The sequence below is a fragment of the Stenella coeruleoalba genome, assembly GCF_951394435.1.
Source record: "Stenella coeruleoalba genome assembly, chromosome: 15".
Taxonomy (NCBI): domain Eukaryota; kingdom Metazoa; phylum Chordata; class Mammalia; order Artiodactyla; family Delphinidae; genus Stenella; species Stenella coeruleoalba.
This window is the reverse complement of record NC_137161.1, coordinates 13,972,272-13,993,229: the sequence shown is the minus strand read 5'-3', so window position 1 is coordinate 13,993,229 and position 20,958 is coordinate 13,972,272. Positions and strand designations below refer to the sequence as shown.

At 45.4% G+C, this 20,958-nt stretch overlaps 1 protein-coding gene across 4 annotated transcripts in view; it reads left to right on the top strand.

Annotated features, from left to right (window-relative positions):
* Positions 1–20,958, top strand: part of EYA2 (EYA transcriptional coactivator and phosphatase 2) — a 270,332-nt gene that overhangs the window by 32,449 nt on the left and 216,925 nt on the right. The window contains exon 1 of one of the 4 annotated variants that reach the window (XM_079944469.1): positions 19,584–19,608. The exons of the other annotated variants lie outside the window; for them this stretch is intronic. The gene's annotated coding sequence lies outside the window, so the exon portion shown is untranslated. Of the gene's footprint in view, positions 1–19,583; positions 19,609–20,958 lie in introns of those variants that run through there. 4 annotated transcript variants of the gene reach the window in all.

Here is a 20,958-nt window from a genome sequence, read left to right as displayed (position 1 = left end):
GCCTAGATGATGACCTTTTATTTCAGGTAAGGGTGTTCAGAGAGGGTCATCTTTTTTCATGGTGTCTTGTACAAAATTAGCGCTCAATATCTGGGACACTCCACCCAAGCATGGGAGAGGCACTGAACTTCTGAGGAAAAGATAGAAACGCCTCAGTATCACTTGGAGTGGCCAGAGTGACGCTGGCTAGACTGTGCTTACGTTTATGGGCCTCTGATGATCAGCCTGTGTTTCTCTTCCTCCTCTGAGCTTTGTCCTTCATTATTGCCTCCACTCCATTATTGCCTTTTTCCTGTTCCCTTTAGTGGCCCTGCAGTAACATCTCATGCAATACAGAGGTTGCAAACTGGCAGCCAAAAGGCATTTTGTTTGGTCTGCAGAACATTTAAAATAGAAACTGGAGCCAACATTTGAAAATCTGGACATTCCACACAGAAATGAAGATTTCTGGCTTCCATTAAAAAATCAGAAGATCTGTCAACACTGTGCCCACATTTTCACAGGACTTCAATTGGCTTGAACTGGGAAATGACTGTCTCTTTTAGATGGATGGGTTCTCAGTTCAGCACAGTCCCCACCTCTCTCTATTGTCCCCCTGACACTGGGGTTCAGGGTTAGTTGCCGTTGACCATTGGGATGGTGCTGTTGGCTGTCCTATAGTAGATTTCAGAGGGAAGGTAAGTCTTTCCTGTATCCAGGTCTTCATCAAAAGTGTGAAAATGAAGTATAAATCAAGTTGGTCGTTAGTATTAAGAAAAATGAGAAAAAGCATGTGTTTGGGGGTCAGTCAAGGTTTCTCAACCTCGGCACTATTAACATTTGAGGTTGGACAGTTCTTTTTGTGGAGGTCTGTCCTTGCATTATAGGAGGGTATTTAACACGTCCAGATATGGACCATACCCCTTTCAGAAGTAAATAGTTCCCTGGACTCCAGGCATCCACCAGTTTGGTAAGAAGTTACTGTAAGTGAAAAAAAACTGTTCTTGCTGTGAATTGCATGCTGGCGGGCCCGGCGTTGGCAGTAGAGGTTCTGAGTTGGCTGACTTGGGTTTAATCATAGGTGAACGTGCCAACCGTTGAGGCCACTTGCGACGGCCTGTCTAAGATGTTATAGAAGGAATTCAGCGTGAATGAGAGGTTGAACCATCTTAAAGAGTCTTTGGAGAATTTCTTAACTTTCAGCTGAGAGAGGCCATTGTGACTGCTATTTTCAAAAGGTTTGCAAACAGTAGGTTCTGCTACAGAGTGTGGACAGGCATCAAGCCTCGTTGGAGAGCAGAGGGAGGGACCAAATGATCTCTGGGTGTCTCTTCCAACTCTGGTTCTGTGAGCTGCACCTCAAAGAGTGAATTTCCCCAAGACTGGTTTAGTATGTTGCCTACTGCATTGCCGCAGCTCATGATGATGGTCTGTGATGGAAACCCAGGGGAGCAGTGATGGTTGTCCAGGGAGGGAAATCAGCCTTCCCTAGGCCAGTACTATGTACGATGTGGTGTGGAGGTTTTTCTGATTTGTTTTGTTTTGGCTTTTCACCAGTGCTCCAAATCCTGTCCAGTGTCTGAAATAGTGTCCATGCTTAGGTTTCCCATACTAACAATAATAGGTTCCAGTCAGACATTCAACACCTATTAATTGAACACCTGCTATGAGGCAGCCACTGTTCCAGGCGCTTGGCAGGAAGCTGAGAGCAAAACTGACCAAGTCCTTGCTCTCATGGAGCTGTGTTTTTGGTGGAAGAGAGCTGGACAATAACAAGAACACAAGCAAAAATACGTATAGTGTGACAGAGAGTATTATGTGCTATGGAGAAAAATGAAGCGGGGAGGGAGGGAATAGGAAGTGCTGGGGTGCAGCAGGGAAGGGTGGTATTTTTTTTTTTTTTTCTTCGATACGCGGGCCTCTCACTGTTGTGGCCTCTCCCGTTGCGGAGCACAGGTTCCAGACACGCAGGCTCAGCGGCCATGGCTCACGGACCCAGCCGCTCCGCGGCATGTGGGATCTTCCCGGACCAGTGCACGAACCCGTAGCCCCTGCATCGGCAGGCGGACTCTCAACCACTGCGCCACCAGGGAGGCCCCGAGGGTGGTATTTTTTTTTTTTTTTTTTATCTCTGCTCCTGTGATCACATCGTCTTCTCTTCTACTGTCGAGGGTGGTATTTTTAATTTAATTTTAATTTAAAATAAAGTGCTCAGTGTAGTGGTGTGCTGGTAAGTTGGCTCTCTGGAAATAAAAGGTCCTGACTTACAACATTTGCCACTTCCCATGGTGTAAATACTCCCACCATGGCTGATTTCAAGCTCCTGTTGGTTTAATAACCAGCTCACAATATTCACACGAATTTAACAGTCATTTCTTGCAGGCAGGTGCTGGCCAGCTCCAGCACTCCACTGGTGGGGAAGGTCTCACCGTAAACTCTCTGGCCAAAGAGCACGCACAGAAGACCTGAGTGGGATTGTGCCTGGTGTGTTCAGGGATAGCCCAGAGTCCACTGCAGCTGGAACAGATAGGGGGAGAGGGATAGGACATATGGTCAGAGAGGTAGCCAGAGGCAGATGATGTAAGCATTTTAAGCCATGGTTGGATTTTTGGCTTCTACTCTGAATGAAGTGGGAGCCCCTGGAGGGCTCCAAGCAGAAGAGAGACAGGATGCGATTTACATCTGGCAGAATCCCTCTGGCTGCCATGAGAATGGGGGGCAAAGACAGAGCAAATAAACCTGTTGGGAGACTGTTACAGCACGAGATGATGGCGACTTGGAGTAGGAGGGTAGCAGCAGGGCAGGGGTGGGGAGAAGTAGTTGGATTCTGTATATATTTTGAAGGTGGAGCCAATGGGATTTGCTGACGGAATGGATCTGGGAAGTGATACGAAGCATCCAAGGTGACGCCGAGGTTTTTGGCCTGAACATCTGGGAGAATGGAGCCCATGTTTCCCGAGATGAGGAGACAAGGGGAGGAGCAGGTTGGGAAGCAAGGTTAGGAGCACCTTCTATGAACCTAGCCTTGAGCAAGGGCTTAAACGCACACCTTCTCCTTCCGTGCTAACAAGTGGGTTCTTTGATTACCCCATTTTAGAGAGGATGTGACAGCGACTCAGAGAGGTTAAACAGCACACCCCAAATGGCCCCGCTGGAACCTGGCCAGGCCAGCACTACCTTCCGCCCCACCACCACCTCCCAGCCGTTCTACCATGTTTTCTCAGCTCTCCCGGCCCCATTCCTCCTCTTCGTTTTGAGGAAATGGAAGCAGAAAATTTCTTCAAACGAACTAAACAAGGAAGCAAAAGCCTCTCCCTTGTTCAGAAAGAGCTCTGCAGGGGTTCATGCCAGGCACAGGTGGATTCTGCTCAGTGGACCCATTGCTGGCCTCTTTCTATGACAAATTTGTTGGATTAACCCATGAAGATTAGTATTCCACAGGAGAACTCACACTTAGCAAAAATTAGTAGTCAGTAGCTTAGAAGGCTTTGGTTTGGGGCGGACACAGGTTTAAATCCAGACTCCACTGCTGAATAGCTTTACCTGCCTGAGCCTCAGTTTTTCCATCTGTGCCGTGGACGCACTAAGAGTTCCTCTCAAATTAAATGAGATAATGAACATAAGGTGCTTGGCCCAGAGTCCACACTGGGCACATGGAGGGTCTCAGGACCATTATGGTTTGAGAGAAAGAATTAGAAAGTCAGTTTAATTGTAAACCAAAGGTGACTTGCCTTCTGAAGCTGGGGTGGGGACGAGGGGTTGTGAAGCATGTCATGCCTGAGAACTTTGTGGTTTGGCCTTTTTTTCTTTCTTTCTTTCTCTCTCTCTCTCTCTCTCTCTCTTTCTTTCTTTCTTTCTCTCTTTCTTTCTTTTTGTGATCCTGGAGGTTGGAGGCCTCTGTCTGGGTTCTGCTGTGCTCACCAGGCAGCCAGTCCTCTGCCATTTACTGCTGTCAGCGCTCCCAGAGGAGCCAACCTCAGCCCCAAAGAGTCGGCTGCCTTGAGTTGTCATTTGTCGAAGGCAGAACAGCCTGTTCTCTCCACAAGCAAATCCCCAGATGGGAGCCCATTCGGGGCTGCTACGGTTTTCCTGATGAAATTCCTGACTTGGTGTGTTGTGTTTTTTTAAAAACACGCCCACTGCCTCACAAAAACCTCAGCCGGGGAAGAGAAACATTTCTCATTGAATTACTGGTTTTTGAAAGGGTGTCAAGTTATACCCCACTTTCATGGCCTACATACGCCACTCTTTCCACTCACTGCTTCTGTGGAGAGTCCAAGATGGCAGAGTGTGGATGTTATCTCTGGCTGCCCTTGCATTACGCAGATGGGAAAACTGAGGCCCAGAGAGGCCAAGGAGGAGAGCCACAGGCTAAGTTGGTCTCCGGGCCTCGGCCAGACCCAGATCTCTTTATTCCAGAGCCGTTATTCTTCCTCCTTCATCAGAGGTCACAAATGGGCAGGCTGTGGCCACCTCTACCCCACAGATGTGCTGTCTTTGGCGCGAGAGTGTTTTAATTTGAATGAGTTGCCAGCATTTAAAAATCAGGAGATTCCATATAAAAACCCAGCTTTCTGGCTTCTCTTCGACCATTGGGAGATGTGCCAAATGAGGTCTGCCTTCCTGCATGGTGACAGTTGAGGATCTCAGTAATGTCTACTCCCTTTAGCCAGAGTATGTCTTCCTTTTGCCACAGTCCCCACCCCTCCCTGTCATCTACCGGGACATGTGGGGCTGAATGTCGGTTGTCATCATAGAGCTTCCTTCCTGGTTCTCTTATGGTGGAGTTAAGAGGAGAGTAAAATATTTCTTGAACTTGTGTCTTTATATCAAAAACAAAGGAACAAAAGATGAAGCGAAATGGCTGCTTGTTTAAAAATTAATGGTACACAGCATTATTTCTTTGTGGCAGGGAAGAAGATTCCTGTGAATTTAATATGCAAACAGAACGCATCAGTGTCTAAATAGCCAGCCCTCTTTACTGACCGATGCCCCCTTCCCCTTTTCTGCCAGCATCATGTTTGTGACCCCTCCATGCCAGGGCCATAGTTTCCACTTCTTTTTTAAAGACAGAATTAAACTTCTTTAACCAAAATCTGCTCCACTTCTGTGAAACTTGAACCAAATTAAGAAGTTTAAATAATTTTTAATTGCTCAAGAAAGACCACGTGTGTGAGTCTGACTGAGTACGCGCGCGTGTGCACGCATGTGTGCCGTGTGCCTGTGTGATGTGCTCTTGATTTATGGGATTACCCCTGAATAGAACTGGATGAAAGTGTTTTTTTCCCCTGGCTTTGGCACTGGCACTTCTGGACTTTGCTGTAAATTTAAGCCAGGGTGCAAAGCCAAGTGGTTTTAACTCTCTTTTAATGGTGTAACAGGGAGCTGCGTTAAGGTTGGGTTAAAATTGATGTTCTTTCTTTCTGGGGCATACTGGGGGGGCTCGTGGAGAGAAGAGTTGGGGATACCAAGTTTTTAAAATAATCATTCCAGGAGAGCTGACCAAGAGGAAAGAGACTCACATTTTCAGAATGCCTGCTGTGTGTCAGGACTTGGTGTGAAGATTCTCTCCCTGCGTTCCAAAGTGAGCCGTGGAACTTTCTTTGAATACCGACCTGTTCTTTTTCGTGTGTGTTAGGAAGAAATAAAGATAATCTATAAAGCACATAAGGAGTAGTATTTCTTAGAATGAAGCCCAATTTGTTTAAGGGGGAAAAGAGTCCATTTAGAGGAGAAATATGTAAATAGTACAGGTGGTTTTGTGGATGTGACAAAATCGTGAATGATGGTTTGATTCAGTCCTCGCAATACTCGGGAGTGGTCAAGTGGTCAGCCCACCCCTAAGCTGGGAAACCCTTCTAAAACCTTGTACTTCCTCAAAGCACTTAAACTGGTCATTAAATACTTAGTTGTGTAATCTTATGCAGAGTGCTATCTGACTCCTTTGAACCAGGACTGTGTGGTCATTTCACTGTTGTGTTCCCAGCATCCGGGAGAGTTCCAGGCATACAGTAGATGCTCAGGAAATAATGCGGAAATGAGGTGGTTGCCGAGAGTTTCACAAAGCTGGACTGGTTCCACGTAAAGAATGGTCTGTTAGACATAGAAAACAAACTTACGGTTACCAAAAGGGAAAGCAGGGGCGAGGAATAAATTAGGAGCTTGGGATTAACAGATACACACTACTATATACAAAATGGATAAACAACAAGGTCCTACTGCATAGCACAGGGAGCTATTTTCAATATCTTGTAATAACCTGTAATGGAGAAGAATCTGAAAAAGAATATATATTTGTATAACTGACTTTGCTGTACACCAGAAACGAATACAACATTGTAAATCAACTGTACTTCAATATAAATAAATAAGTAAACAGACAAATAAAGATAAAAGCACCATTCAGAATAGGGATCACACACACAGAAAGCATGGTCTATTAGTTTTATTTCCTTTCCACTGTAAAGGTAATATTTATGGCTATAAACTTTCTCATTTGTTGTTTTTAAACTCTACTTGGCAAATCGAAATGGGAGCTCCTTTATGTTCGGTTGCCCAGTTTTTTTCTTGTCTTTGAGATTTTCTAGTTGGTGGAATCCTCCAGTTTCCTCTTGAGATGTTATCAAGCCAGTCGATGAAATCCCTGAACCCCCCTTCCCCGCACTCCGACTTCCCTCAGGTTCACTTCACCATTTCCCCTTCTCGGGAGTGAGGACAGGTGTGTCTTCCTCACTCCAAGCGCCAGTGACACAAAAACAGAAGCCAGAGCAGTATCTCCAGGACTTGTCCTCAGGCCTCCCAAGATGGCCAGAGCCTGCCCTTAGCAGATTGTCTGAGAAGGCAGGACCCGCCATCCCTCTGGGGGAAGCAGGAGCCACTGGGATGCCTCTGGGTGACACAGCATCTCTTCACGGGCTCTGCCCACCTGCTTTGGTTTTGGCATAATGCAGATTTTCTTTTCCTTTTCTAGACCAATCCAGACCCATCTCATAAAGGTTAATCATAACTACTTGCTGAGCAAGGGTTCACCTCTGAAATTCTGCCCCCTGTTGACCCCCAGTCACTTGTTGCCAGCTTGGGGGCTGCCCAGGTGCCACCTCTCCGTACCCTAGCTGTGGCCAAACCTTGGCGGGCTTTTCTTCCCTTGCAGTTTTATTGAGAAATAATTGACAGGCAGCACCGTATAGGTTTAAGAAGTACAGCATGATGGGTTGATTTACATATATTGTGAAATGATCTCCACTATAGGTTCAGGTAACACCCATCTTCTCATAGAGATACAATAAAAAGAAAAGAAAGAAGGGGAAAAAGGAAACTTTTCCCCTTGTAATGAGAACTCAGGATTTAATCTCTAACAACTTTCTTGTGTATATCACAGCGGTGTTAACTACAGTCATTGTGTTGTACATGACATCCCTAGAACTGATTTATCTTGTAACTGGGAATTTATACATTTTGACCACATTCTTCCAATTCCCCCTCCCACCACCCTCTGCCTCTGGTAACCACAAGTCTGATCTTTTTTTCTGAGTTTGGTTTGGGGTTTTGGGTTTGTTTTTTTTTTTTTCAGATTCCACATATAAGTGGGATCATACAGTATTCGTCTTTCTCTGAGTTATTTCACTTAGCATAATGCCTTCAAGATCCGTCTATGTTTTTGAAATGGTAGGATTTCTTCAGTTTTTATGGCTGAATAATATTCATTGTATATATAAACCGTGACTTTTTGATCTACTCGTCCATCGAGGGACACAAGTTGTTTCCGTGTCTTGGCTACTGTAAATCATTTGGTCGACTTTTAACTGGGGAGACTCCAGGGTGAGGACGCTGTGACAGCAGCTGTGGAGACCTGGGGCGGGAAAGATCCTGGCCCTCTCCTCAAAGAGTTTAGATACTAGTAGATGACAAGACAGGCCCAGATGTTTCCTCGGGACTGGGTTCTAGGTCCTGTGCTGAGGACTGGACAGTAACCTCTTGTGATTGTGCCTGGACAGCACTTTACAGTTTACGAAGGACATCCATAATTTATTTTCTGTCATGTCCATTTTTAGCCCTCTCTAGTGGATAATGCCTAGCAGCCATTCCATCTTTTGGTTTTCATTTCTTTCCTTTCTGGTTCCCCCTTCACTTTCAGGCCATTACTTTACTCCTCCGTTCCAGGTGTAGACCTGTGATCAGGTGTAGACTTTTCTCTCCAGTTCAAGGTGTAGACCTGGACAATCACAGGATTCCATCCCCCGGCCCTCAGGATTGGTTTAGGGACAGGTATGTGACTCAGGTTGAGTGGGACCCAATCCTGGGACCTTTGCTGGAATTGCTGGGGAAAGGTGCGTTCTCTGCTCTGGCTGGCTAACTTAGTAGAGTGTGGCCATCTTGCTTAGAGGAGGCCTACCTGAGAATGAAGACAACCCAGAGGAAAATAGAGACAAGATATGGAGGCCAAAGATTCCTGACGACATCATGGGAGCACCTGGATCCAGCCATTCCTGAAGCTAGACACCATGCTCTATTCAATTATTTTTCATTTACTTAAAAACACTTGAACAACTTTTCTTCCACTTGCTAGGACTAACACAGTTGGTTCCATTTGCCGAGTTGCCCTGCTTCCTCTAGTCATAGTAACACTCCCTCTCATTTATAAAGCCCTCTTGAAAGCCTTTTCATAGCAATTGAACTCACTTCTACAAGACATCATTGGCCTATTTTTGTTGATGAGGGATCTGAGGCACAGAAGGGGAGGGGAAGCAAGTTAACTTTTTCCCCCCTTGGATCATCCTCACCAACTTTCAGTCTGGGGAAGAAAAGCAGTTTTCAATACCCAGGGCACCTCCACCTCAGTGGGGGAGAACGTAAAGTGATTTGATGGGCAGCCGCAGCAAGGTCAGGGAAGACCCTAACTGCATCACAGAATCATAGGAAGTGTGGTACTAATAGTAGTTTTAGATGTCTAGAAAACTTCTGGAAGATAGATGGGAGAGGAAGTAGTTAACTGCAGTTACCTACGCAACATGGAATGGGGAGAGAGGAGACTTTTGTTTTTCACTGTATATACTCTGTGTACATTCTGAAAACGTTTGCTAGGGGCATGGATTGTTTTATATTCAAATAAACAGTGAATTTTGTAATGTAACAGTAGCTGGCTTTCAGCTGGGACACTTAGAGTATCACACAGTGAATTACAAACCATTGAAAAAATATGAATCCACGCGTCTATGCCAATAATAAATAGATAAGTAAATAAACAGGGGAGAGGGAGGTTTCTTGTTTACAGAAGAATGACAAGGACCAGCGGGAGATGTGGAGAGAGGGCTGGACTAGAAACACGCCATGTTGTAACCATTATGGTAAAAGATTGGTTCAGTCAGGAATCATCCGTGGGTATGGAAGCTGGGGTAGGGATGTGGATGAGGACCAGGAGATTCGCACGCGCTTAAAGGGTCTCCCCGTCAACGGCTCATTAATTTCAAGGGGAGAAATAGTCCCTGTACACTGGAGAAATCAGAAAACACGTCGTCTGGGTGATCGGTACTAATGTCATCAGGGAGGGGAGGATGAGTAGAGGAGGATGAGTGCCCTTAGAAGGACACACCGTCACCCCAGGTAGTGGTCTGGCCGAGGATGCAGAACCTGAGTCTAATCACGAGGAAACGGCAGAGAAGCCCAGAAGGTGGAACATTCTATTTCCAAAAAAACCCACCTTCTTCTTTTAAAATGCCAGTGTTGTGAAAGGCAGAGGAAGGCCAGATTAAAGGAGCCTAAAGAGATAAGACAACTAACTGCAGAGACTGATTCTAGACTGGATCCTACACAGGAGGGGAAATGCTGTGAGGGACACTGTTAGTTGACAAACTGTAGTGCGGAGAGTGGATTAGGTAAAATACTGTATATATTAGCGTTCAGTGTACTGATGGTAATTGTCCTGTGACTAGGTAAGAGAAAGTCCTTATTCTTAGGAAATACACCCTGAATGAATGAAGTATTTAGGAGTAGAGGGCCGTGTGTCTGTAACTTACTCTTAAATGGTTCAGAATAAAAATTAGATGTGTGTGTGTGTGTGCACGCGTGCACACGTGTATGGAGAACAAAAGCAATTGATAAATCAAATGGGATAAGATGCTTACAGCAGGTGCATCTGGATAAAAGATACACTTGTGTTCTTTGCACTAGTAAGTCTGAAATTATTTCCAAAGAAAAACTTTAAAAAGTTGCTCTCAACAAAAATATATCATCATGGTAGCACTTATTGGATAGCAGGACTCAGGCCAGTTATGTCCTTTACTCCTCAGAGACCCCTGACATCAGGCACGATTAACATGCTCATTTTCACAGATGAAAAAGCTGAAGGTCATGGAGGTGAAGTTGCCTCAAGACCCAGAGCGAGTCAGCGCCAGAGCAGTATTCTCACTTCTCTGTCCAGAACCCACACTCTTAGCTATTCAACCAGTACTGCCCTAAAGCACGGGACACCTCTTCCAGTGGGGGTTTTTCAGCGTTATGCCAGTGGAGCCTTGGATAACATTAAATCACTTAGTGATTTTTTTTTAAATCTCATTTCCATTCACTTTTCAATTCTTTTAAATTCAGAAGAAAATCTCAAGTTGGTGCTGATTCTCATTGAATAAGAGAGAGTCACCAGGTAGGTGACCCTTGTAGGCCCTCCGCGTGTATTTACTCTCCCCTGCAACTCTATGAAGTAGATAGTTTAATTATTCTTACTTTACAGATAAGGAAACTGAGGTATAGAGGTTAAATATCTTGCCTGAGCTTGCATAGCTCTGGCTAGGGGAGGAGGTGGGATTTGAACCCAGGCAGTCTAGCTCAGAGACTGCCCTTGCTTGGCTTCACCGTTCTCTTCAGTGAGTTCAGGGGCGTGAATCTGAATGAATGGGAAAATGCAAACTCCAAAACCCTCAGCCAAAGTCTGCTCTGGGCCTGAGTCTCTGATCTTTCAAGTGCTGCCTGGGCCACTCTTAGTTTCGTGAATTTCATTTTTGTCATACGTAAACGGGGATGAGAACAGTAGTAACATCTGCTATTTATTGAGCACCTGCTAGATGCCAGGTGCTGTGACAAGTACCTTACATGTCTCCTTTTAGTCTTGAACTTGAACCCTATGTGGTAAGTACCGTTGTTCCCATTTTATAGATGAGAAGACTGAGGTTCAGAGTGGTTCACAATCTTTGGCAGCCTGTAAGTGGCAGAGATGGAGTCTGAAGCCACGTTTCTCTGATTGCAGAACCTGGATCCGTCACCGTCCCCTGGCCTGTGCCCCCGGGGAGCTGTCTTGAGGATGAGAGCTATTTTCTGTGGTGGCTGGGACACGGCACTGGGCATGAAAAATCACTAATGCTTGGGGTGGTGATGTTACATCTGCTCGTGGAAAACTGATCTCAATTTTGGGGTCTCCAAAATGGAGACTCGTTGGGGTCTCCATTTCCTCCTCTGCTGGGTCAGGATGCGGATGGCGGTGCGGGGAGTAGGGGCGGGGGGGGGCAGCTTTCAGGGACTGCTTTATGGAAAGGGTTCTAGAAGGTTGTGTGGCCCGGAAGTAGCACTGCGCTGATGTCGGGGGCCTCTACCTCGGAACTACAAGCAAATTCTTCCCTCCAACAAGAGCACATTGTGTTCTGGCCCTGCTCTCCCACCCAGGCTACTTTAAATGCAGATCCTGCTGCCAACAGCTACTTTTAGCGAAGGCAGACTATCATAAGGAGAGAAACTTGTGAGAAAATAGCAAAATGGAAGCATTGTTCCTGAGGGTTTGGAGCAGGCTCAGGGAACGGTGGGGTGGGAGAAGCCTGGAGACGTGCTTTGCCATCACAAATAAGTTGTACAATAATAATAATAATAATAAAGTCAGAAAGCTTTTTCTTCAAGCTGAAAGCAAGAGAGGGCCGGAGAAACGAGCTCTTGCAGGGTCATGATCCTGTGGTCCTGTGGAACCTCAGCTAAAGGAGCTGGGGAACGTTTGGAGGAGGAAAATCGTATCTAGAGGCTGGAAGGAACAGAGTGAGATTGATGGAGGGATCGTTAGTGCAGGATGTGGGGCAGGAGGGTAAGCTTGTGGGTCGAGAGGGTGACGGAGAAAAGGCCCTTTTTTTGAGGAAATTAGAGTTCCCGGGACAAACAAGAATCATGGGATAGAAGATTATTATAAGGGCATTTCCAGCTCCACACTAGTTAGACCTTCTGATGCTGCCAGTAGGCTGTCTCATGCAGTAGTGAGTGGACCGTCCCCAGAAGCATTTAAGCAGAGCCTGCATGAAGATACAGGGATTTCAGCTTTGAGTTAGGACGCAGGACTTGAGCAAAGGTTCACAAACACTGACTGGTCTGTGTGTCAGGGCTAAGAGGATTGAGTAGTGAGGTTTTAATCCAAAAGATGAAATTGATGTCTACTTAAAAGATCGTCCTTTGAGACTATGCCCTTCCTATATTTGGGTGTTTCAGTGTCCTTTATAAAATTACCAGTTTGTGGAATGCAAAAGTCAGGAAATATCAGGATTAGATAATGTCCAAGTCTGTTCCATTGCTAAGACTCTGTGATTCAAGGAAAATATGCTTCTGATTTGGATGAAACAGGATAGGGGGAATGCATGTAAAATCAAGCCTAAAACTGACACATTGAGAAATGGCCGTGTCAGCATATTATTTAGAAATGTGGAGTTAATTACCAGAAGGAACAGCTAAAAAAGTTGACAGTGGTTGTCCCTTGAGAACTGGGCTGGAGGTGAGTTTTCTCTTAAGTATCCATTCTGTGTTACTATGTAAATTTGTAAATTACATGTATGTAATTATATGATGTTTCATTAAAAAATTTTTAAACTTAAAAATAAAGGCAATAATAGCTGCTATTTTCTGGATCCTCTACTAAGAGCTTTTCATATATTGTTGTATTTAATTAACCCCATCTTAGAGATGAGGAGATGGGCTCAGAGAGGTGAAGTAACTTGCTTTGCTCTACAAAGAGGGTGACTGCCAGGTTTTTTGTTTTTGACTTGAGAACCCAAGTCAGACTCCTAGACAGAATTCTCTGTTGTCCTCTGCCCAGGGTGAGACTTCTGGGAAGTTTGAGAAACGGGAGAGGATGGGGAGGTGGGTGATGCTGCAGAAAGGACCAGAAGATAACTGGAAGAGAGATGAGGACAAAACAGGAAGTTGTGGTTTGCTTTCTAGATTGTGCATTTTGAGAAATTCTGCAGAGAAGGCACAGATGCGCGTTAAAAGAGAAACTAATAAACAGTTTCTCTTTTCCTTTTGGCCTTGATGGGAGGGAGGCAGAGGGAGAAAGCAAGCTGTTTTGGAAGAGTCTGCCCTGTGCCAGGCACTGTGCTAGGAACCTTAGGTAGATATCAACCCATCTAGTCCTCACAGTGACCCTGAGAAGTAGTCACATTCACTATCGAGGTCACTTTGGAGTGCCTCCCGCAGGGTTTCTCAGCTTACAGTCTGGGGCTGGATAATTCTGACGTGCGGGCACTGGGCGCTGTAGGACACTTAACAGCACCCCTGGCCTCTATCCACTGGATGCCAGGAGCATCCCCCACCCTCTCAAGCTGTGACAATCAAAGATGTTTCCAGACATTGCCAAATGCCTCCTGGGAGGCGAGACCACCCCTAGTTGAGAACCACTGGCCTCCTGTGACTGGGCGTGTCATACATACTGTCTCCAATCACCTCTCCAGCTCGTGGGCTTGATGTCCACCTTACAGATGAGAACACCGAGGCTGAGAGAAGGGGAGGGATTCGCCTGGGGACATGTAGTTATTAGTAGTAGAGCTGAGAATCGAGTATTTCAGTAGGGAACTTAGAAAACCAGCTGATGAAGACCTGGGCCCAGACTTGACCCCAGGTTTACCCCAGGCTGGCACTAAAATGCAGATTGAATCTTCTCTTTTTAATGGCAGTGGATGTCTTAGAGGAGGTACAGGTATTTCGTTAACATCTTAAAAGTAGGCTGGACAGCAGCAAATGCTGACACGGATGCGAGCAACAGGAACTCTCATTCATTGCTGGTGCGAATGCAAAATGGTGCAGCCACTTGGAAGAGCGTTTGGTGGTTTCTTATGAAACTAAACATACTCTTACTGTGATCCAGAAATCATGCTCCTTGGTATTTACCCAAAGGAGTCGAAAACTTATGTCCACACAAAAACGTGCACGTGGATGTGTATAGCAGCTTTATTCACAACTGCCCAAACTGGGAAGCACCCAAGATGTCCTTGAGTCGGTGAATGAATAAATAGACTGCGGAAAATGATTTAGCACTAAAAAGAAATGACCTATTAAGCCATGAAGAGAGACGGAGTTACCTTAGACGCATATTACTAAGTGAAAGAAGCCAATTATATGCTCTGTGATTCCAACATTGTGTAAAAGGCAAAACTTAGGAGGCAGTTAAAAGATCATGGTTGCCAGGGGTTGGGAGGAAGGAAGGATAAATAGGGTGGAGCACAGGGATCTTTAGGGCCATGAACTCCTCCATGTCATTATACATTTGTCCAAACCCATAGAATGTACACCACCAAGAGTGAACCCTGATGTAAAGTATGGACTTCAGGTGATAATGATGTGTCAATACGTGTTCTTTGATTGTAAAAATGTACCACTCTGGTAGGGGAGTGTTGATGGTAGAAGCAACTGTGCATGTGTAGGGGCAGAGTATATTTAGGAAATCCCTGCACCTTCTGCTCAATTTTGCTGTGAACCTAAAAGTGCTCTAAAAAAAAAAAAGTCTTTAAAAAAAAAAGATCGGCTGATAGCATGGTGGCCAAGAGTGCGGGCTCTGGAGCCAAAAGCCTTTATTCAATCCACTTGCCAGCATGGAAACCCTGGCATGTTACTTAACATCTCTGGGCCTCAGTTTTCTTCTCTGTAAAGTGGGGTTAACGACAATACCTCTTCATAGAGTTGTTCTGAGGATTAAATGACACAGAGTAAAACAGTGCCTGGCAAATCGATATTCAGCATCGATGAATATGTGCTGTTATTCTTATTTGCAAGCTTTTAAATCCATTTCATGTACTCAGACCTGGAACTCAGACCCCAGTGACGTACATCAGGGCACAATCGCCTAAGTGGCTGACTCTGCTTCTCTGCAGTCGAGCCCTGGGGTTGCAATTGGGTCGATTTTTCACTGACCACTGAGCAGTCATCTCCGGGCTGCAGGAGTAGCCAGATGGGCCTTGAGTGTCCCAAGAAGAAGCCGTCCAAGCCAATCAAGCACTCGCCTTCCCCACCAATAGGAATCTCAGGAGAATTATGGAAATATCTTTGCACATGGAAGAGATTAATTCATGTGGCCACAAATAGCTCGAACACTGTGTCCTCAGCGCTGTAATCTCCTATCCCCTGAAATTTACTCAGGGTGCCAGCTCGGCAGCCAGAAAAGCCACAGGGCTGCCTTAGCTACTCAGCCTGTTTAGCTGGGGGACTTCTCAGGAATTGCAGGGGGCGGGATGAGATTAAGTAGTTTGATTGTTTTTAATTTCACCCTCCCACTACTACCCCCACCATAACCTACTTCTGCCCTCCCACACATCAGCCACATGGATTTGTTGCGTGGCCCCCTGCGTTCCCACCTCCAGACCTTTGTCTGCCTAGGTCCCCCACCTAGAATACCCTCTTTTTATTCCCATGGCCACCTTTCTTGTCTCCACATGGCTAAATACCAACATCCTTCAAGCCTGGTACCACCACCTCCGCCTCCCGCTGGCAGATCATAGATGTTTTTACAGGGTGTGGGACCTGGAATGGGTTTTATTTTTTATATTTTTTTTAAAGATTTTTTTTGATGTGGACCATTTTTAAAGTCTTCATTGAATTTGTTACAGTGTTGCTTCTGTTTTATGTCTTGGTTTTTTGGCCTGGAGTCATGTGGGATCTTAGCCCCCCGACCAGGGATCAAACCTGCACCCCCTGCATTGGAAGGCGAAGTCTTAACCACTGGACCGCCAGGGAAGTCCCTGGAATGGGTTTTAAACCGCAGCTCTGCTTAAGGATAGGTAAGGGGCTTACTCTCTGTGAACCTCAGTTTCTGGCCCTGTAGGATGGGAAGGCTGATCCGTACCTTCCTCATAGGATCCTTTGAAGGAGAGAAGTGTGTTAGGTAGGTGCTTGGCACCACTGAGCATGTGGTAAGGACTCAATAAATGTTAGCTCAGGGCAGGTGAGGCATAAGCAGACCCCTTTAGATGGGGGGGGGCGGACATCGGAAGACGTGAGACAGGCTGGCAGCTGCTGCTTGGCTGGCCACACCTCCATGAATGTGGCCAATAAGGAGACAACCCGCCCCCATGGATTTAGGCAGCAACATGGATAAGAAGAGCTTGGTGTCAGCTCCTGCATCCCCTTAGTCCCACAGGGCTGCTCGTTTCCAAAAGCTCCTCCAGAGTCACAGGATTGGCTCTCACTGGTCCAAATTGGGTCATGTGCCCATCCCTGAACCAATCACGGATGGCCAGGGATGGGTCGAGGCTCTGATTGACCAGGCTTGGAGCATGTGGCCATCAATCACATTGGTCAGGGCCGGGGTGAGGCTCTGATTGTCTAGGCTTGGGACCTGTGCCCATCCCTTTAAACGGCACTGTGGGACTCTCAGCTTCATCCAAACTATGTGGATGGAGAACGGAGGCAAAGTTCTCTAGAGGAAAGTCAGGATGCTGTTAGAGAAGACGAGATGAATGCTGGGCAGGTACTAACAACAGGTGTCAACTAGACTCTTGAAGAAGACAGTTTATTTCAGCCTGATTGCATGGACTGAATGAGAATTCAAAAGGTGAGATGGGGGGCCTGGAGTGAGGGTAAGGGAATCTCAGGAGGAAGGAACAGCACGAGCAAAGGCCCAAAGGTGTGAAGTGACATGTTTAGGAAACAAAAAGGAGCTCACCTGCTTGGAGCACAGGGAGTGTGCTTAACATGATTTATTTAATTCCTACAGCAGCAGGTACTAAGATTAGCCTTGTTTTTTTTATTTCAGATGAGGAATCTGAGGCACAGAGAGGTGGTACTAGATTAGCCTTGTTTTTTTTATTTCAGATGAGGAATCTGAGGCACAGAGAGGTGACATCATTTGCCCAAGGTCACAGAGCTGCTAAGTGGTTTACCTCTCCACTAAGGTACATGATATCAAGGTCCCCATTTTCCAAGAGAGTCAGATGGGTATCGGGAGGTGACATGCCTTGAAGACAGTCATGGTAATAATAGTAATTACTAACGTCACCATTTATTGAGCATTTCTTATGAGCTCAATAAATGGACTGGGAGATGGGTAGGTGGGCAAGGTTGGAGAATTGAGCAGGGGCTAGGTGACCAGAGGTCTTGAATGTCAGGTGACTCAAAGAGGAAAGGGCTATGGTCCAATTTGTGTTTTAGAATTTATTCATTCATCCAACACAAATTTGCTGAGCACCTACTATGTGAATAAACATATGTTGTTTATGTTTGGTTATGTTTTCATGATACCCAAGGGCAGTGATAGGAAACCAGACTGGAGACGCTGAGTCTCAAGGCAGGGAGGCCAGGGGGGAGGCTGGTGCACCAGTGCAGGCAGGAGAGGGTAAGACTTCACTGGGGTGTGGAGCACTTTTCCCCAGAATCACAGCTGTAATCAAAGGCAAACCTGGACTATACAGAGGGAGTGCTTGAGGCCGATTTCTAGGCTCTTGTGTGCTGCCCCTTCAGGGCAGCCTGCTGGGAACAGTTGTGTAGCATCTGCTTGCATAGGCTGCCACCAACTGAATTACTCAGGCTAGAGTTGATTCTTTGCTGCTGCGGGCACTACCGTCTGTGTGAGCTGCCTCACGTCTCCGGGCCTCAGTCTCCTCCACTAAATGGCTTAGTGATAGTACCTGCCTCCTGGGGTTGTCATGAGGATTAAATGGGACCATGCTGGCCAAGTGTTTGGCACATAAGAAATGCTCAATAAATGGTGACGTTAGTAATTACTATTATTACCATGACTGTCTTCAAGGCATGTCACCTCCCGATACCCATCTGACTCTCTTGGAAAATGGGGACCTTGATATCATGTACCTTAGTGGAGAGGTAAACCACTTAGCAGCTCTGTGACCTTGGGCAAATGATGTCACCTCTCTGTGCCTCAGATTCCTCATCTGAAAAAAAATAAAAACAGGGCTAATCTTAGTACCTGCTTACAGGGCTGCTGTAGGAATTAAATAAATCATGTTAAGTGCTTAGAAAAGTTCCTGGCACATAATATGCTCTCAACATACAGCAAATAAATAAATATCAGTAGTAGTAGTATATTTTTAATGAGTAGGAGTAATTGTGATAATTAAGTGAGGTTATGACATAATGAGGGCTTAGTAAATAGCGGCTATTATCAGTATCATCATCTTCCCATCAAATACGTTGAGGGGAAATGACAGTGTTTGGTTTTGCGGACAAAAGGGACACCATTTCCTCCCACAAAGGCAGATGCCTTTCTCCCAGATCACACAGGTATTAAATATTGCTCCTTGGGTGGGGTGAAAAGACATCAATTGAGGAACACTTGCCCCCAGCCCTCTTCAGTCAGGACAGGAAAATGAGGCTGGTTCCTCTCCCTGACTCACTTCTCCCAGGATAATTAGAGGGATGTCCTCCACTCCTCCTGACAATCCTGGTGTTGCCAGGATTCGACTAAAACTGGCGTTTTGGTGTTGTGACTTGGGGATTTTTTTTTTTTTTTCCCTCATGCCTGGAATAATTTGTGGCTCCATTTACAAGAGTCAAGTTCTTATGATCAACCCCACTCAGGTCCCGGAAGGAGTAATGCCTGGAAAGTGGTTTGGAGAGGTCAGTTGAGGGCAGAGTCCAAAGTGATTTTAAGTGGCCCAGCTAAGTGCCAGGCAGAATGGGGAGCCCTTTTAATTTATGACAGTCTTGCCCTGTGAAGAAAAAAGACAACACTGCTCTGGAGCAGTTTGACTGCAAAGTAATAAATTCCTTTGTGTACGTTAAAAGTAAAGACAAATCTAGCTCATGTTTCAGAAGGAAAAAAATCTCTGCTGGTTGGGGCATTGGGGTTGAACTCATGTACCAGAACCTACGGGAGGAACTTCATGGAGAATAAGGAGTTTATAATCATCGTACATTTTTTATTTATATGGATTTGATCTGAGACTGCCTGAGATCACAACTTCCAAAGCTGTGTGACCTTAAGCAAGTTACTTCACTTCTCTGTGCCTCATCTGTACAATGGAAGAATAATAGTACTAGTTTTGAGCGTTGTTGTAAGGATTAAAGGAATTATTAGGCATAAGGAAGAACAGTGCCTGGGACAGTAAACACACTTGGTAAGGGTCGGTTACTATTACCTCACACAGACTTTTGTTTGGGGGTTGGTGGTAATTTTCTGCCTGGCGCACAGGAAAGCCAGTCTAGAGAATGGCCTTGTTGTTTGCAAGAGAAACCTATAATTGTCTGTTTCTCCTTGGTTTTCTAGCTTGGGAGTCCAATGCATGCATTTCATCGTGCCTTGATTTTTTTTTTTCTTTTTTAATCCAACCTTTCAGGACATGCTTCCAGCAAAGCATTTTAGAATTCTTGAATTCCAGAGAGATTTTTTCTGGCCACATCAGCTAACAGAGGAACTCTTCAAAACCAAGAGAAGCCTGCAACCCACTGGTTAGAAAATTGACTCATTCATTCATTCTACAAATATTTCTTGTGGGCTTACGATTTGCCAGGTCTCTGTGCCAGGCTCGGGGTACAAAGCAAGCATGACGTAGTACAGCTGACTCTTTGGGGAACCAGACCCTGATTTGTACCAGAGCTGTACCTGCATCAATCCACTTAATCATCACCACAATCCTATGATAGATGCTGTTTGCATTCCCACTATACAGATGAGAAAACTGAGGCACGGAGAGGTTAAGTAACCCAAAGGGCTACTTAAATAGAGTCCAGAATCAAGCCCAAGCAGCCTGCCTCCAAAGTCTGTACTCTTCTCTTTTTCTCCCCAGTTTTTTAATTTGGAAAATATCAAACCGACAAAATTTACCAGTTTGGTACAGTGAACATCAGATACCTGTCACATGTCACCAGTTGTTAAAAGTGTGCCACATTTGCTTCATTACTCTTTCTCTCTAAATTTTTGCTCAACCATTTGAGAGTTACTTGAATTCTTCATCCTTAAATATTTTAGTGTATGTAGTAGTTATCTATTGCTGTGTAACAAATTACCCCCCAAATGTAATGGCTTGATAAAATAAGTATTTATTATATCATAGTGTTGTGGGGCAGGAATCTGGATGCAGCTTATCTAGGTCCTCTGCTTCAGGGTCCGTCGCTAGTCTGGAATCAAGGCCTCAGCTGGGGCTGCATTCGTGTGAGGCATCCCTACGCTCACTCACATGGCTGTTGTCAGGAGGCCTCAGCCCCTCTCCACATGGGCCTCTGCAGGGCTGCTCATGACATGTCAGCTGGCTTCCCACAAAGTGAGCAGTGAGAGAGAGCGTGACAGAGAGAGACGGAGAGAAATGGAGAGAAGGAGAGAGAGAGAAAAAGAGGGGGGTGAGCTGCCCAGAAGCCAGGATGAAAGCCACAGTCTTTTGTAACCCAGTCCCATAAGCGATACATCATCACTTGTGCCGTTTGCTACTGGTTACACAGAGCAGCCCTGGCACCATGTGGGAGGGGACTTCACAGGAGTATGAAAACCAGGAAGCAGAGATCACTGGGGCATCTTGGATGCTGGTTACAAGGAGATTCTACACAACTCCAGTACTATTATCAAACTCAGGGTATTTATTATTAACACTGTACTACCATCTAATATTCTTTCCCTAGTCAAAGTTCTTCATAATGTCTTTTAGATCAGATTTTTAAATTTAGTCTAGGGTCCAGTCTAGGATCCTGCATTTTACTTACTAGTTGTTTTTCTTTGGTCTCTCTGAATCTGGGGCAATTCTTCAGTTATTTTTCGTTTATTTGTGTGTTTTTGTTTTGTCGTTCAAAACATTGGCATTTCTTGAA